This window comes from Thermobia domestica, chromosome 4 (genome assembly GCF_964235325.1).
Source record: "Thermobia domestica chromosome 4, izTheDome1.hap1.1, whole genome shotgun sequence".
NCBI classification, from domain to species: domain Eukaryota; kingdom Metazoa; phylum Arthropoda; class Insecta; order Zygentoma; family Lepismatidae; genus Thermobia; species Thermobia domestica.
This window is the reverse complement of record NC_137457.1, coordinates 180469986-180488341: the sequence shown is the minus strand read 5'-3', so window position 1 is coordinate 180488341 and position 18356 is coordinate 180469986. Positions and strand designations below refer to the sequence as shown.

Genomic DNA, 18356 nt, shown 5'->3' with positions numbered 1-18356 from the left:
ATGCTTAAAATTGAATTAAATCGCAATTGCAGTAATCTGCAATATATTAGGTTTCTCATTTATTTACATCAAATGTTTAGTTATTTGATACTTTATAGCAAGAATATTAACTGCTATATAAGACACAATTATATACCTGTGGCGTGGAAGACCCTGGTTTGATTCCCAAAGGGAGCTCATGTTTTTCGGTTTCTATGTTAATCAGTAGGTCCCGTCTCATATAGCCTCGCTGCTGAAAAGGGCGCTAAACTCAAAATCAACTCAACTCAATAATTATCTATACATTGAATTTAATAATAAGGAGAGAGGCCGAATAAAGAGGGAGACCTTAAAATTTAAAACGTAGGGTCAGTGTGAATCAGAGAGGTCACGGTGAGTGGTGTGTCACAGTGAGTCACGTCCTGTTGACCCACGACCCACTGACCTACTTACAAATCTTGACCCAATTGACTCACTCCATCTCTGGACTGTACACACAGATAAAGCAGACATATATATAATCTGACCTTACTTGGCCTTCACTAATTTAAGATAATCTACAAAAAATGAAAGAAAGCAATTTCAAACGCAAAAATATAGAAATATATTTTCAACGGAACAGAAAAAAACGTAACAGCCCAGATTTGAATCCGGATTTCTCCATTCAGCAAGCAGATATCTTACCGACTTACTCACGGCATATATTCCGACTTCTGGTTTTGAAACTTTATTTACATTGCGTGTGTTACGTAACAACGTTACGAGATGTCCTTACTGTTGTGTCAACACGCGTTCCGTAAATTTAAGAAGTCGCTTTTTTAATAGTCAATCAATCCGACACACACACACACACACACACACACACACACATATATATATATATATATATATATATATATATATATATATATATATATATATATATATATATATAGATAGATATATATATATATATATATAGATATAGATATAGATATATATATAGATATATAGATAGATAAGTTGGTGCACCAGTAAGCTCCCAAGAGTACAGATTAATTCATTCTTGATTTTAATCTACAGAACAAATGCTTTTTATGAAAGCAAGGGGACTGCTACCCATAGATGGCTAAGTGAGGTAAATAAAATTTAAACTTCAAATGGAACTGGGGTGACTCACCGACAATGGCTGATTTAACACGTTTGATAACAGCGCGGGTAATAGCTTATTTATAGATAGAGCCTGTACATACGTTCGTGAGACTTCGTGCTATTCACATCGTCTCTCGCTCGCTGTTAGTGTTGTAACACACGACGAGTCGATTTAAGTTTGTGTACTGTGCGATTATCTTAGTGGGATATTGAATTTATTAGTGCCTTCTAGTCTTCTATTTCTTCGAGTGATTTTGTGGTCGTTCTACGACGAAATTTCGACATGAGTTGTTTACGTGAAAATACCTTACGTATAAATTTTGGTCAAGTAAGTCAAAAGCCTTCTACAATTTTTGTCCATGAGTGGATCCGAAACACGTTTAAATTAACCATAGATCAAATACACAGCATTGAACTGGACTATATCAAGAAACAACTGTATATTAAGTTAGTCAACAAGGTTCTGTGTGAACGAATTCTATCTTCTGCTCATGGTGAAGTCAAATTCACCGATAGTGACAAGGAATATTTACTTCCTCTTGATCTCGCTGACAACAGTATTACCGTCGTTAAGGTGTCTTTGTGCCCCATGGAACTTAGTAATCAACAGTTAACACGAGTGTTTTCTCAGTATGGTGAAATACAGTCAATCCTAGTCGAACAGTATTCTGCGGATCATGTCTATGTCACCCGTACTGGACGTAAATTAATTAAAATGAAGCTTAAACAAAATATTCCTTCATTTGTTACAGTGTGTGGTTTGCGCCTCTTCTGTAGTTATTCCGGTCAAATCCAAACTTGCGCGTTGTGCAATTCACAGGACCATTTTGTTCAAGAATGCCCCCGAAAAAAAGGTCAGCCCTTCAAAGTTCACCCGCCAGTTCGCAGTTCTCCACTGCCACCGCTTCGTACCCCTTATAATCTCCCACATGAAAAGGTGTCTCTGCATACTGATAACTATACGGAATTTCCTCTGCTCACTTCTGCTCACCCTGGTATTTCTTCAAGTCATGACGTTCCAGCACCTGAAACATCCCACGATCCCGTCATTCGCCCCGACCTCCAAATGGAAGAAGATCGTACTACTGACCCGGAAGTTATTGCCCCTCTGGAATCTACAGCAGTACCTCAGTCTACTCCTGAATGTAAGGCCCAAGAAATTCTCAAGGAAGGACAACTAGCTCAGGTAGGTGACCAACAGTCAGTAAAGGATTTACAAATGGATTCTAGTGCTCCCTTGGACCACGATAATCAGTCTCTTGTGCCATTGGTAGCCGACTCGAATATCACTCGTGACCGGAATGTGCAATCACTCACAAGTGATTCCGCCAGTGGATCCGATCTTAGTGCTCCTGTATATGAAAAACGTAAACTTTCCAAATTAAAGGCAACTGTTACTGGAGTTTCAAAAACTTCTAAAGGAGGTCGTTCTTCAGATGTTACACCTGTTTCAGGTGCACGAACACGGGCCACCTTGAAAAAGTTGAAAGCTGGTACCCCTGTTGGGGAAGATTTATAATTATCTTCTTTGTATTATTGTGGTATCATTTTCAGCCCTTTATGCAGTGTTTACTACTTTGTTTCACTTACTTTTTGTTTATGTATAGTTTTAGTTTAGCCACCATTAACCTAAATGGATTTACTTCTCCTGTTAAACAAGAAGCGTTAAGAGATTTTATTTACAAAGCAGATATTGATGTGTTGTTCGCTCAAGAAGTGGCCATTCCAGAATATGGTTCTCTTTCCAATCATACATGCTATTCTCGTTTTACAGAGAATGGGCTAGGTACAGCAATTATCTATCGTAGTGATCTAGCTTTTAAGACAATTAATGATTACCCAAATGAACGAATCTCCCTTGGTATGCTTGAACGCATTAAATTATGTAATATTTATGTCCCCTCTGGTTCTCATAACAAGAGAGAGCGTCAAGATTTCTTCAACACTGACCTTGCTCAGGCTCTATTTAATGGTACTTACCCTTGTATATTAGGTGGAGATTTTAATTCCGTTTTACAACCCATTGACCAGACTCCGAACTTTAACTTTTCTCCCGAACTCCAGCGCATAGTAAATACGTATGATTTAGTGGATGTGTGGCGTCATTTTCGACCCGCTGAACCGGGTCACTCATTTCATACTTCACAATCATCTAGCCGCTTGGACCGTTTTTACATAAGCCGCTTACTTGTTGCACAAGTGCGCAATATTAAGCTCGAACCTGTTTGTTTCAGTGATCACTATGCTCTAATTATGATAATAACCCTACCAGTATCCAAATTTTTGAGAAGTAGTCCCCTTTGGTATTTTAACACCTCTATACTTATGGACCCTGAGTATCAGCATTTAATTCGAGAGGAATGGCGGATCTTGTTTCCGTTAATATCACGCTATCAGGGCAAACTTATGTATTTTGGGACAAGAGAATTAAACCTAGATTTCGATCCATAAGTAAACAATATTGTATTCAACGGACCCAGGCATACAATACTCAATACAACTATTACTCTAGTCTTCTCAAAAAATACATGCAAGAACAATTACGAGGTCGTCCGGTCAGGCCTCAAATTCAAGAAATCAAAGCGCATTTATTGTCGTTGCATAAACAACGCATGCGCGGTTTTCTTGTTAGAAGCAAACTTGTCCAGGCCGATGACACGGAACAAGCTAACATCGTGCAAATTCACAAAGAACGACTCAGAGGCAAACAAAAGTTAATTTCTTCTATTAAGGGCAAGGATGGCCTAATTTATGAAGGTTCGCAGGTACTTCCCCAATTTGTTCAGTATTATAAACAATTGTATACAAAACCTAATGTACATAATGAAGATGAATCTCTTTTGGACTTTATTCCTCTAAACCTAGATGTAAATGCTCAAGAGTATCTCAACAGTCCCTTCACACTTGATGAAGTCAAGAGACAATTCAACTAGGGAAACGTGGTAAATCTACTGGTATTGACTCTTTACCATTAGAATTTTATATTACTTTCATTGATATTCTTGCCCCGTTTCTTACGGACCTCTTCAATGAATATCGAAATACCTGTACCTTAGGGGAATCTCTATCCACGGGTATTACTGTATTAATCCCTAAACTGCCTAACTCTAACTTCATAGACAATTATCGTCCTATCAGCCTTTCAAGTGCGGACTTAAAAATTTTAACACGATGTCTCGCGCTTCGTATGAAACAATATGTGCGAGAGTTATTAAGTTCCTGTCAATATGGACATGGGCAACAAGCTTTAATTCATGAAGCCTTAGCTAACATAAGAAATTTTATAGCCTATCATGAGACTGCCTCTCCTACGCCCGTTGCTATTTTATCTACCGATTTCTCGAAAACTTCTGATAGGGTATCACACGAGTATCTTTTTAAAGTTCTACAAAAATTTGGTTTCAATGGCGCCTTTTTGTCCATGCTCCAAGGAGTATATCATAACAGGACAACTAAATTAAAACTCAATGGTAGTCTCAGTTGTGTCATTCCTTTCTGTAATGGTATTCTTCAAGGTGATAGCATGTCGAGCCTTTTATTCAGTTTCTCGGTTGCACCTCTCATATACGCGGCACAAACCAGACTCACTGGCATACAAGTTTATCAAGCTTCCATTTCTGTCGCAAGTTATCTTGATGACGTTCATTTCTATGTTAACAGTATTTCTACCTTAGAAGATATTCAGAGCCTTTTACACAGGTATCAACAAATTTCTGGAGCGATTTTAAATAAAGACAAAACAAAACTACTATGTATAGACCCCGAATACCGGACTACATACAGTTCGCACTATTCGATTGCTGACTCAGTTAAAATCCTAGGTATTGAATGGTTCAATAACACCAAACAAACCATTCACTACAATTCTGACATAATTGCAAACAAAATACGTGGTCTTTTAATACAGCATAAGCCTCGCAATATGAACATGATCAGTAGGAATTCATTTCTCAAACAAAAAGCATTGAGTCTTTTGTGGTATTTCTGTCAGATTTTCCCTCTTCCCACAAAAACATACAACTTCCTCAACAGTCACGCTTTGTTCTTTCTGTGGAAACACAAGCTGTTGAGAATTGCACGTGATCAGCTTGAGCTTTTACCAGCTCAGGGTGGCGTAGCTTATGTAAACATAGCCCTCCAGGCAAAATCACTACTGCTGAAAAGAAGCATTGAATTGTTTACGAACGATAGGGTCAGTGTGTCGTCATCTGTTCTCTCCACATGTTTAGGTTGCATTGACCTTGAAGCTCCGATTCATATTTTTCCTTGGGGAATTAAATTCCCACACTTGTGTGAACCCGTCTTAGATATTGCTTATGCATTAATTGAACGAGCACAAATTGAGTTAATGTCGGTCAAAGCACTCTACCGACATTATCTCAGAACGCAACATATCGTCACGCCCCACATTCAATTGAAAGAACCACAACTTCATTGGAATTATATTTGGCAAAATATTAATGCTCCCCTTTTAACTACTCAGCAACGATCTCTTTGGTATTTTATCGTTAATAATAAATACGAAACGCGAGACAGACTATATCAGCTCGGTATAATGTCTTGTAATCTGTGTGACTACTGTCATAATATAGATACTCTTGAGCATCGCTTACAATATTGTACAGAGATTCAACATATATGGACCAAATTTAGTACACTCATAAGTAAGATTTGTCATTCTTCACCATCTCATATTACTGCTACAGATGTTCTGATATATCCAGATTTTAACTATTTTCCTAAAGCAAAAAATAACAGTGTAGTCTGGCTCGCTGCATATACGCTTCTTTATGTGCTCACCACACATCAACCATATCATGTCGATGTGTATTTGTCTTATTTAAGGTACCATTTGCAGCAAATGAATGTGCAGTATAAACAACACTTCGCAAATTATTTTGTTGTCTTAGCTCCATAACAATTCTGTAAACCTTTCAGATTTATAACCAGTTTTTTTTAATCAACTCGCTTTTGTATTGCTTTTATAACTGTCCAATGTACATGTGATAGAACTGTTAATAAAGAATTTTTAAAAAATGTGTAGGTAAGTGGATACCGCGTGAGACTGTCATTCTAAGGGTCTGGGGTTCGAGTCTCGGCCTAGACTGAGTTAAAATTTTTCAAAGAATTGAACACTATAAATGATGTTCGCGTTTGATACTGAAAGAGGTTTATCCTATGAAGGGAGAAAAACCAAGACGGGGGCAGGGAGAAAGACGGACACTGTTTATCCTTAAGTGTTAATATTTAATTTATTCCCATGTCTTTTTCTCTTTCCTTTCCTTCTTTTCTCATTTTGTTTAGCTTTCCGTACTTTTTCGGTTTCTGCATGAAGCGTATTATTCTTTTCGTTTTCATTGCATTAATTCCTATCTCTTTGAACTTAATGTGAATGGAATTTCTGCAGATTTATCTCGTGGTTGTTTCTCTAAATGATGCTCTCAGATAGTAATACTTTTTCCTCCAAATGGAGGAATATCCTGGCATGTTATGTTTTCGGGCACGTATTTGCTGTCATGTTGGTTGTCCAACTAACAGACATCGAGTGAAACTATTCTGCTACTGGAAAAAGCTATCATTTCTTATGTATCCAACCTCCATTTTCTACTGTCGCTGACTGTACAAACGAAAATTTCGCCTGCACATTTCTGTACACACGAAGTACACACGATTGGGACAATTTGTGATTCAACTGGACATGATGCGGGGCTACCACTTAGGCCCCCCGACTTTGTTTTCATTCTGCGGGGCCCCGTAATTGTGTACAAACGAAAATTTCGCCTGCACATTTATGTACAAACGAAGTAAAAAACAATTGAGACAATTTGTGATTGAATTGGACATGGTGGGGGGTATCACTTAGACAGACCCACTTTGTTTTCGTTCTGGCGGCGCCCCTAATTGTGTAAAACAAAAATTTCGCCTGCACATTTCTGTACAAACAATGTACAAAACGATTGCGACAATTTGTGATTGAATTGGACATGGTGGGGGGAGGGCTACCATTTGGACAGCCCCCAAATTGTTTTCGTTCTGGCGGCGCCGCTAATTGTGTACAAACGAAAATTTCGCCCTCACATTTCTGTAGAAACTATGTACAAATGATTGCGACAATTTGTGCTTGAATAGGACATGTTGGTGGGGGCTACCATTTAGACAGCCCCCACTTTGTTTTCCTTCTGCCGGCGCCACTAATTCTGGACAAACGGAAATTTCGCCTGTACATTTGTGTACAAACGATTGAGACCATTTCCGATTGAGTCTGATAAGGGGGGGGTCTGTCTAAATGGACGTCTCCTTTCCACCTCGACTGTAATTAAATTCTTCCTCGAGAAAATCTGTAATGAACACTGTCAGTAGCTACGTCCTCGACTAATATACCTTAAGAAGTACAGCTTTATTTTCGTATATTTTTCAACAGTTAACCAATTTAAAACTATCGCATACAAGAATATGTAGTCAACTTCTTAAATACTTCGCTCGCAGAAACCCGTTCAGCGCGTACAACAAGCAAAAACAACATGTTTGGCGTCTTACAAATGGAAAAGGGGAAAAAAGAGAAGGAAAAGCAGCACGGCAGTGCCTTATCGCAGTCAGAGCTGACAACATAGTTTCGGTCGTCACTAACGCGAATAGACCTACTAGCGGTGTACAAGAGTTATACAGTTACAATATACGTTGTGCCACAGTAGCGCTACAGGCGGAATGTGCATGAACTACAAATGAATATGTTCCCTTACAAGCGTCAGTCACTGTTGCACCCTCTTTACATTCTACACATCCTTTTTTCTCCCATTTTTTGACCTTGACAAGCAGAAGTACCAGGCTTTCCGAGTTCACAACCATAAACTGTTTGTGTACAGAGTACGTTTTCAGTTCTTCGAATGACTGTGCGCGCGAAGAACAAGGGTGATGATCGGGCTACCGTATACGGAAGTCAGAAACACCCGGTTGCAATAATAAATGTAAAATACAAATATAGAGCCTTCACAATGCCGTGAGGATGAATATATATATATATATATATATATATATATATATATATATATATATATATATATATATATATATATTAGGGTGGTCCTTAAATAAGTGAAAAACTGGTTTTCCAATTTCTTTGAGACACATTGTCATTTTCATCTATCACATAAAAGAGAGTTACTATATTTTGTCTTGATTTTTAAATTTATTTTTAATGGTCCCTAACACCTTGTAAATTTATGATGATACAAATGTCACAGTTTGAACTTATTTGAGAACTAGTGTATATATATATATATATATATATATATATATATATATATATATATATATATTAGGGTGGTCCTTAAATAAGTGAAAAACTGGTTTCCCAATTTTCTGTGAGACACATTGTCATTTTCATCTATCACATAAAAGAGAGTTACTATATTTTTTCTTGATTTTTATATTAACTTTTAATGGTCCCTAACACCTTGTAAAGTTTTCATAAAAAATTACTAATGAATTAATGAATAAAATTTAGTTACAATATAAGTTATATTTATTAAACATGTAAATATGTTGCTCCTATGTAATAAAGATTAAAAAAACTGTTAATAAAATACACTGTCAGTCTTAATTCATCTTAAAACACTAAAGTTGATTTCTTCGAGTCCAGGTATTTGATTCTAAATTGCTTAACGAACAAGAGTAAATAATGCTTTTGTTCTTCATCTTTTGTATGAACTCTGTAGTCATTGCCACTTTAATATTCCTTTAATTTTTTTTTTTTAATTTTCAAGTAATTTCTCAGGGCAGTTCAAGCAAATGGTGATTGAAACCAGATGTTAATGTAAACTTTCACAACAAATGAGAATATTTTACGAATCCTTTTTTATTTTGTGTTTGGAAAGTTTCAACTGATCTCTAAATAAGTATATCTTTAGCGATTAAATTACCTTGGCCAACCATCGTAGTCGATGCACTACTTCTGGAGCTGTAAAATGTATCATCTTTCTGGAACTTAACTAATGAGTATGATCGTAAGCTCTAAAAATTCTTTGTAATCATTTCGTGGCTGAAACTCTTGCAGTTTTTTTTTAGGAAACTCCGTGATATTTGATTCTCTGTTTTTAACATTTTTATGAAGTAAAAAGTCCAATGTGGCTGGATTAAAATTACTGTTGTCATTCGAGTTCCACAAACCCTTAAATCTCTTAAACAGCAAGATGTCAGGCCCTGATGAAGCTCCAATTGACTTACTAGAAACTTCCCCAAGCATAATTTCGAGAACATTAAGTCGGCAAGCCAAATAAAGCATTTCAGTTTCATCTTTTGCTCTAGAATGACACATGTTCAACAATGTAAAAAGTATTTGCTGATGTTGTAGCAAAACATATATATTGCTCCTGGTCTGTAACTCCCCAGGATTTCAATGTTTCATTAATAGCACTAGTTACTGCTTTCCCCTAGTAACATCTCAATCCCGTTTTCTGAAACAATAATTGCTAATCTAACAACCACATCACCATCTGAAATATCTTCTGAGAGGTTCCCGTCGCACCGAGCGGTCAAATGCTCACTAGCTGAAAATTCACTCTTTAGGTCTTGAGCATTCTTTTCTCTGCTTTTGATTGTAATACGGCGACTAGAACATTTGTTCGCATAATACTCAGAAGGATTGCATCTCACACTTTTAATTGTACTTTGCAAAGCAGCAGCTGCTTATCTGTCACTTTACTATGCTGCATCTAGGCTTGCAGTTACGTTACTGTCTAAAATATTATTTCTACCTCTTTTCTTTGGAGATAGATCACAACATGAAACCACTTCTTCATATACCGAACTACTTTCACTTTCAGTTGAACTGTTTTGTTCAGACACATATGAAGGGATTAATGTTTGCTCAAAAACTAATATTTTATTTTCTTCTTCATGCTCATTCATTTTTCCCAAAGGCGTTCTCTTGAATTTGCTTCTTTGTTTACAAATTGCATGTCAACATTTCCCATTTTACCGGGTAGTCCTTTGTCTCTCTGAGCTACCAGAAAATCTGTGTACTCTTCTATTCTTATCGTACTGAGAGTGTTTTTCTTTATCATACTGATAGCAATATCAAAAACATTTTCCAAATACATATTCCAATCATCTCACTTCTACAAACTTTCTGAGCTATTAGATTCGTTTTCTTTCTTGTTTTTCAGCTTTTGTCACTCCTTGAACAGATTTGTCAATTTATGAAACACGCGTTTTTCATTTTTAATCTTGTGGGAATATTAGCCTTTTCCCAAATCTCAATCAAACCACTAGTACTACAGTGAGCTGACTCCCCTATGTTTAAGTTTAATTCCATATAGTAGTGAATTAATAAAGTAAGAACTTGCTTTTTTAGATGGTGACTTTGTATTATTCAGTGATACCTCGATTTGACCAACAAGCCCAATATTTGATAATGTTCTCGTTGCATTGGGCTTCTTACTACTAATTGTCATTCTTAAATATATCAAAGTCCAAAGACGAAACACCATGAAATAATTCCAAACTCACATACGTAAATAAACAATTAATGCACTTTTGCTCTAAAATATACAACTCTCTTGGGCCGATATCTCTTGGTCAGCTTTAGATCACTAAACGAGGCTAAAGAAAGGAGATAAAGTATACTTTAACAATTATTGTAAACTGGAAACATATATTCCTAGCAGACAATTTAATATATTGTTTCTTGGAATAACGTAGAAGAGAACATCTTTCTTAAAAGGCGCTCACACACAACTTCACAAACATTTTTCAAAGTACAGTAGGTAATAGGAAAGTGAGCTCTCAAGTCGGGCAAGTCTGGACGAGAAACACTTCTGTCTCAACATGAACACTAGTGTGACTAATCTAATCTTTATAGATTGGATATGGTGTCCATAACTTTTTGGATCAAATTTATATGGGTGATATGGTTATCCAATACACAAGTATATATTCGAAACAAAAGGTCTAAAACGGCTAGTCAAGCTTCAAGCGATCCTCAAGTTACAGCAATTTGTGAAAACAAGTACGAAATTTCAATAACGAAGTCGATGTAGCCTACTATATTGTGCATTACAATATATCTGATTATGTAAGGTTTAGCACACAAAATCTACTGCTGCACTATATGTACCAAAAACTCACAACAGCTGCACAAAGTGACGACCACCAACCTCGACGTACGTAAACAACGCCAAAGCTAATTTTTCTTCACTCGCTCAAATATCCACAGTATCTCTTACACATTTAGGCAGCCAGCTGGGATTCTTGCGATCAAGTTCTCCTCGGATTCTACTGGCGAATCATACAGTTAATCCTCAAAGGACGTGCTTCGTCATAAAAGGAAAAAGTCGAGGGAGTTGAGATCCTGGGACTGTCCATGCCACTGGGTCAAAAGATCTTTCTTTCCAACTATTATTGAAGGTTGTATCTGGATAATGGCGAACATACACAACGAACTGGGTAGGTGAAACGTGATGTTGCACCAACAACGAAGCCAAGAAAGTCCTTGGTGTATGAATCGCCAGTAAAATACAAGGAAGACATGCTTGCGAGAGTCCAAGCTGCCTGCTTATTATGCATGGGACATTGTTGTATTTGGGCAAGTGAGGTAAAATTTCCTCAATCATTGTGCTACGTGAATCAACATTGATAGTCGGCAGTGAGTTTTTGGTACTTGCAGTGCGTCTTAGGGTATTTGTATTAAACCTTACATACTCAGATATAGTGTTACATTCTCCTTAATTCTACCCATATACATAATTACATAGCCAAGACAAGGAGAAAGTTCAGATTCCAACATAGCACGAAATCCTGTTTTAATATTGTAATAAGGGATATCAGTTTATTTTTGCTGATAATAAATATTCAACATAACAATTTTTCTATAGAATATCACGTTAGAAGTTTCGCTTATTATGCAAATATAAGTTTGTCTGATGTACGTTATTCATTATTTCAAATTAAACTAAGCTTTTGACAACATTCTTGTTAATGAGTGGATATATCACGAGGTTGGCAATTGTAGGAGTATTTTAGACACCTTTCTATTGTACATGCACATAATACGACAAAAAATAAAATTTTATCTTCAATATGTAATGTTAGACATTATTTAAATTTAAATAAACTTCTTAAGTTTGCAAGTAAATGCATTTTGATGTAATACAAGCTGACACTAAAGTTATAGTGTTACAGATGAAATTCAATGCCATACTTACCACGACACTCGTCTGAAAAGAAAAAATATATATCAATAATACTTGATAGTATATAAAAGTAGAGCTTATATATTTTAATTAAGGAAATATTAACAAAATGCAATATCATTAGGCGTACGATGATATTGTAATATTCAAGTTTTATCGATAATGTGTAAGAAAAAATACAGAAAACTATTTTGTATTTACTGATATATATATATATATATATATATATATATATATATATATATATATATATATATATAAAGTATCTCACCTAACTTTGCGACGTGAAATAATTCAGAAATGACAAAAAATGTGACAAATCTAGTTACGTAAGAATGTACTCATGTTAGGGGCCTATAAAATTCTGTAAGCAACAAGTGCCTCCAGATGTTCCGTCATAGAGCCCCAGGGGCCAATTTGAAAATTTCAAATAGAAACCCCTGATTTTTATTGCAGATTCTGATACTGCGATCAAAACTAAGCAACTTTTACTTTAACCACTTTTTCGACATTTTAATAGATAGCCTGTAATCGAAAAAAAATGAATATCATCGTAGGTATGTCTCCCAACTTTGTGACCTCAAATATTTCCGAAATGACAAAAAATGTAACTTATCTACTTCCATAAGAATGTACCCATGTCAGGGGCCTATAAAATTCTGCAAACAACAAGTGATGCAGGGGTTCCATCATAGGGCACCAGGGGCCAACTTGAAATTGCAAATAGAAACACTCTACATTAATGCAGACTCGGATACTGTGACCGAAAATACGCAACTTTTAGTTTATGTATTTTTTCGTTGCCCACCCATACTCTGGCGCAAATCACGAGATGATGAGAGGGATATGTCTAATCCAATCTTTGAACTTTGGGGGACTCTCCCCTGAACAATTCGATTTGAAATCTGCTTTTTGCGGAAAAATGTGATGATTTGTGTCCGGTTGATGGAAAGGATAGTGAGGTGAAATTTACTTCTCTCAGAATAAGCCTCCAATCTTTCCGCCTTCCAATATTGAAGACAACTCTGCTCCCCTGATCCTCCAAGCATTGTATACCAACTTCATAAATATTTTAAACATCATTTAAAAAAGAAGAATGAGATTATGGGAACCCGTCCCCCCTTGCTGAAGACAGATTTGCGCTGCTGTTCCTAGATAACACATAAATCGCAATAATAATAATAATAATAATAATAATAATAATAATAATAATATATCATGTATGTTACCTGAGGTTGATAAATGAAAACCTGGTTCAAGAACTGAACATGCTGTGTGATGTTGGTGTAAGACTTGCAAACAAATAAAGTATGAACATGCTTGTAACAACATTCTTCAAGAACTGAATTTTTTTCTGAGCTTGTGGACACTATGAAAGCTGACTACTCAAGCTGTCTGTTGGGACATGAAGTTTCAATTGATAATCGGACATAGTGTCAAAAGACAATTATGTTATTATTTTTGTCATGTTTATGTAGATATGTATAAACCTGAGAAGCAAAAGTGAAAGTGAACATGTAAGGTTGATATTTGGATCTATTAAAGTTTAAAACGGCATTATCATTTTGTTGTTATAGTGATGTAGATGTCCATAATTAGGATTTATTTTGAAACTGGATGTAATTCCATCTGAGAAATGAAAGTAAATATGAAAGTGTAAAGTTAGTCCGTACATCTAAGAGGGCAAATGTGCTCTTATAAAATTAGTGGAATAAATAACATCATATTCTGTCAATTCCAATATGTCATGTTTTGTAAATTCTTATGGTTGATTCTACATTACGCTCCAGCAACGTAGAAGTCATTAGATATTGGTAGCAATAAGCATTATTACAAAGAACCTCTGAACACTCAAGCTGAATTTAAAGTGATTTGTGTTACAGCTCTCAAAGTAAAGTTCTAACGCTTTCGATGATACGAGGATGGAGCAATCATCTGAGGTCATGTGCTGAAGTAAGGGTAATATTTAACGACAAAAATCGCGTTTCACACAATCCCATTTCGAGATCTACTGATGAGTGCATCGTAAGATGCATCGAGGAAACTGTAAATTTAAACGACTGTAACACTCCTGATCGACCGAATTCGTCGACAAACAGCTTAATGTTACAGTTATTTGTTGACAATATTCAACTTAGCATTCATAAGGCTGCTGAGCATTAGTTACATTTCTGCGAAAAGGATTGAAGAAAATGAAGTTCCACCCATACAAAGTTCATCTTATACACCAGTGTGATGAGTCTTTGATCGGATGTAGAATTTTGTGAAGATATGATGAAATAAATTAATGATGATCCTTCTTTTCTTACCAGCGTTGTGTTCTCTGATGAAGTCACGTTCCACTTAAGGGTTACATTAACAGAAGTCATTGCCGGTTTTGATTGGACATCAATCTCATTTGTCCTTTCAAACACGTTCTACATCTTAAAAACTTGATTATCTCGGCGGTAGTGCTAAATATACAATTATTGGTCCCTATTTTATTAATAACAATTTGACTTTTGAACCGTGTGAGAAGATGCTTCGAATTCAAGTAGTTCCAAAAATAAGAGACATTGCAGAAGACAATTTTGCCCACATATGCTTTCAACGAGATGTGCAGGACAGGACAACCGTGTAAATATGCGACAATTTCTTAACACAGAATTTCCTAAATAACGGATTTGCAGAAGAGGTTATATTGGGTAGCCCGCTGGTTCTATGTTCCCCTGATTTATCGCCAGTAGATTACTTTTTCTGGGATTATCTAAAACCCAAGCATATCAAACAATGCCAACCACTTTGGATAATCTTCGTCAAATGGTAATTGATGATTTTGCTCTTATTGAATTTGGCGTCATCCGGAATGCACTATTTGTTTTACTATCGAATTGCTCAGTCATACCTAGAAAGGTGCGCAGTTTGATCACTTGCACATTAGTTACACTTTGTTCATCTCCTAATTTTGGACAACCGAGTCGTGAGAGGAAAGGAGAGTCATGATAATCAAGATTTAAAAAAAAAACGGGGAGACTACGTGGCTAGTAAAGGTGATGTGTAAATACGCACCCCTTAACTAGGGTAACAGTAAATCTAGATACCAGGAAACGAAGACAGCACAATGTTTCTTTTCTTTTTCTCTTTTTTTTTACTCTCTACATTCATGTGAAATAGAATTTTCAACGCAGTTAGGGTTATGTTAAATCCAAGTTTATCAGCCACCCATCCCTAAAAATTAAACTAAACTTTGAGAATACATTTAAGAACCAGATGGACCTCCTAGCTGTGGTATGTAAAAAAAGAGTATGCCAAGAATTAGATTCTCAAACAGATGTACTTTTAATTACAAACGGCACTCATCTTGAGCAACTTTGACAAGAAACATAACAAGAGTGTATTTATAAACAAAAAAATAATTTTGAGTTTTCTGTCATTCTTACTAAACACACGTGAGTTATTAACCTTCTAAATCGGGAGGATCATTTACAATAGAACTGTTTATCAATTAAATTTCTTTGCGCTTTATCCGGTTTTCTAAATTTGTTCTCCTGTGAAATCTCATTTGTCATTTTTGCTTTTCCTACTAGTATGAAATAATGATTTTACTTAATCTGTTCGTGTCACGTGATATTTAACAAACATATTTGTCTACTTAAGCTTTACAATTCTAGGGAAGATTTTTTCTTGTTGTAAAACACAAAAAAAAATCCTTTCCGTTTCGTATTGGCGTACCACGCTCGCATTGAAATGTAAATAAAACCAATTTTATTTTAAACAAAGCATTTTTAAAATATTGGGAACGTATTTCGTCCTTTTAACTGCAAGTGTATTTCTGGAGATATTTAGTTTATTATCCATCCCAGATAGCGTACGATGGTATTTCTTTTTTTGTGATTATAGCGTCATCTTGGAGGATAACGAAAAGTACTTCAACTAAAATTTGCATATTTTGGTCGCAGAATCAGAATCTGCAATCAAAAGAGGGAATTTCCATTTAAAATTTTAAGTTGGCCACTGGTGCCCTACGATGGGACCCCTGGTGCAACAAGTTGTTTACAGAAATTTATAGGCTCTTAACATGTGTACATTCCTACGTAACTAGATTTGTTCCACCCTTTGCCATTTCGGAACTATTTGAGGTCGCAATGTTAGGGGACGTACATACGATATATTCATTTTTTTGCGATTACAGCCCTATCTATTAGAATAACGAAAAAATGTTTCAAGTAAAAGTTGCCTAGTTTTGATCGCAGAATCAAAATCTGCAATAAAAATTGGAAGTTTCGATTTGAAATTTTCAATTTGCCCCCAGGGGCCCTATGATGGGACCTCTGGAGCACTTGTTGTTTACAGAATTTTATAGGCCTCTAGTATGAGTACATTTTACGCAACTAGATTTTTCTCATTTTTTGTCATTTCGGAAATATTTGATTTCGCAAAATTGGGAGACATGCGTAATATCATATTCACTTTTTTGATTACAGCCCCATCTATTAGAATAACGAAAAAGTGTTTCAAGTAAAAGTTGCTTGGTTTTGATCGCTGAATAAGAATTTGCAATAACAATCGTGGGTTTTAATTTGAAATTTTCAAGTTGGCTCCTGGGTTCATATGATGAGACCCCTGAGGGAACTTACAGAATTTTATAGGGCCGTGACATGGGTACATTTCTACGTAACTAGATTTGTCACATTTTTTGTCATATCCGAAATATTTCGGGTCACAATGTAAGGTGATATATACTATATATATATATATATATATATATATATATATATATATATATATATATATATATATATATATATATGTGGGGGGGTGTCTCTGAGTGTGTGTGTGGGTGACATGTACGGGTATAATACCAAGTTTTTTTTCCATCACATGTAATGAGTTTCCTCTCTTCTGTCGAAAGTGTGCACGGGGAACTCCTAGATGTGTCTTTCTGCATATTTCTTAACTGAGCGAGTTGTCATTTTACCTGATGTGCAAATTCAGGATGTTCTTTTAGACCATGAATATAACCCTTATTTTATATAACTTATTTTTAAGGGAATAGGATTCGCCTATTTTTCCGCCACACCGAAGTCAAGTGCTGCCTGTTACTTCCTGGCAAGGTTGACGTTTCAAGACCTATCGTTCTTTGCAGGCATGGTGCCCAGCATTTTAAGGATATATATATATATATATATATATATATATATATATATATATATATATATATATATATATATAAATTCTATCGTTACTAACTTTGATTTCTGTATATTGGACGTCATATTGTAAACCATTATAAACTGAATTTCGGTTTCTATTTTTCTGTTTGGTGGATGATTCTGATAGATTGATTCATATATGGGAAGATTTATTATTAGCATTAATTTTAAATTTTTAGATTGTAGTGAAAAAGGATGAAAGTACGTCAAAGTAATAAGTAGTGGTAAAATAATATAGTTCTGGTAGTTCCAACTTTTCCCACTCCTCGTACCATGGTCGGTTCTCTATAAATGATTTGGAGTATATTCTATATATGTTCCAAATAATTTGACATAGCGAAGCGCTGAACGTCACAGTGCATCTTAAATGAGTATACTCAATGTTCTCCTGTACATTCTGCAAATCTGGCGTTGTTAAGTAATTATAAAATCAAAACTCCTGGTGTTTTTACTACATGAAAATACTTCTTCTGCACATTGATCTCTGATCGAACATATATTTCCCTCAAACGAAACAAAAATTCTGTAGCCAAACACCCATCAACTCAAAAGACATGTCAACTCTCAACGTCACACATCAACTCGCTTCTTCTTCCAAAAATATAGTACATAAGACCAAAAACTTATTTCCTTAAAAGCAATTAAACGCAACGCAGCTACTCTGGAAAGAGGAAGAGTTTGTAGAAGTTTTCAGACAGATAGTCTTTTGTCCTAAAGGTATATCTATATTATGTTAGCGTAATAGTTACTTCCCAACGGACGCCCCCTGACAAATTGCACCGATAATGAATGAAATTGGATCTAACATCATCCGGGGTATCACTATGCATCTCAGCGACTCCTTAAATTATTGATTAAACAGTAT

The 18356-nt window shown here is 35.7% G+C and overlaps 1 long non-coding RNA gene across 1 annotated transcript in view; it reads right to left on the bottom strand.

Moving 5' to 3' along the window:
• Positions 1–12310: 12310 nt before the first annotated feature.
• Positions 12311–18356, bottom strand: part of LOC145683410 (uncharacterized) — a 167827-nt gene continuing 161781 nt past the window's right edge. Inside the window, exon 3 of the long non-coding RNA XR_014131082.1 lies at positions 12311–12323. This is a non-coding gene — a long non-coding RNA (uncharacterized LOC145683410). The remainder of the gene's footprint in view (positions 12324–18356) is intronic.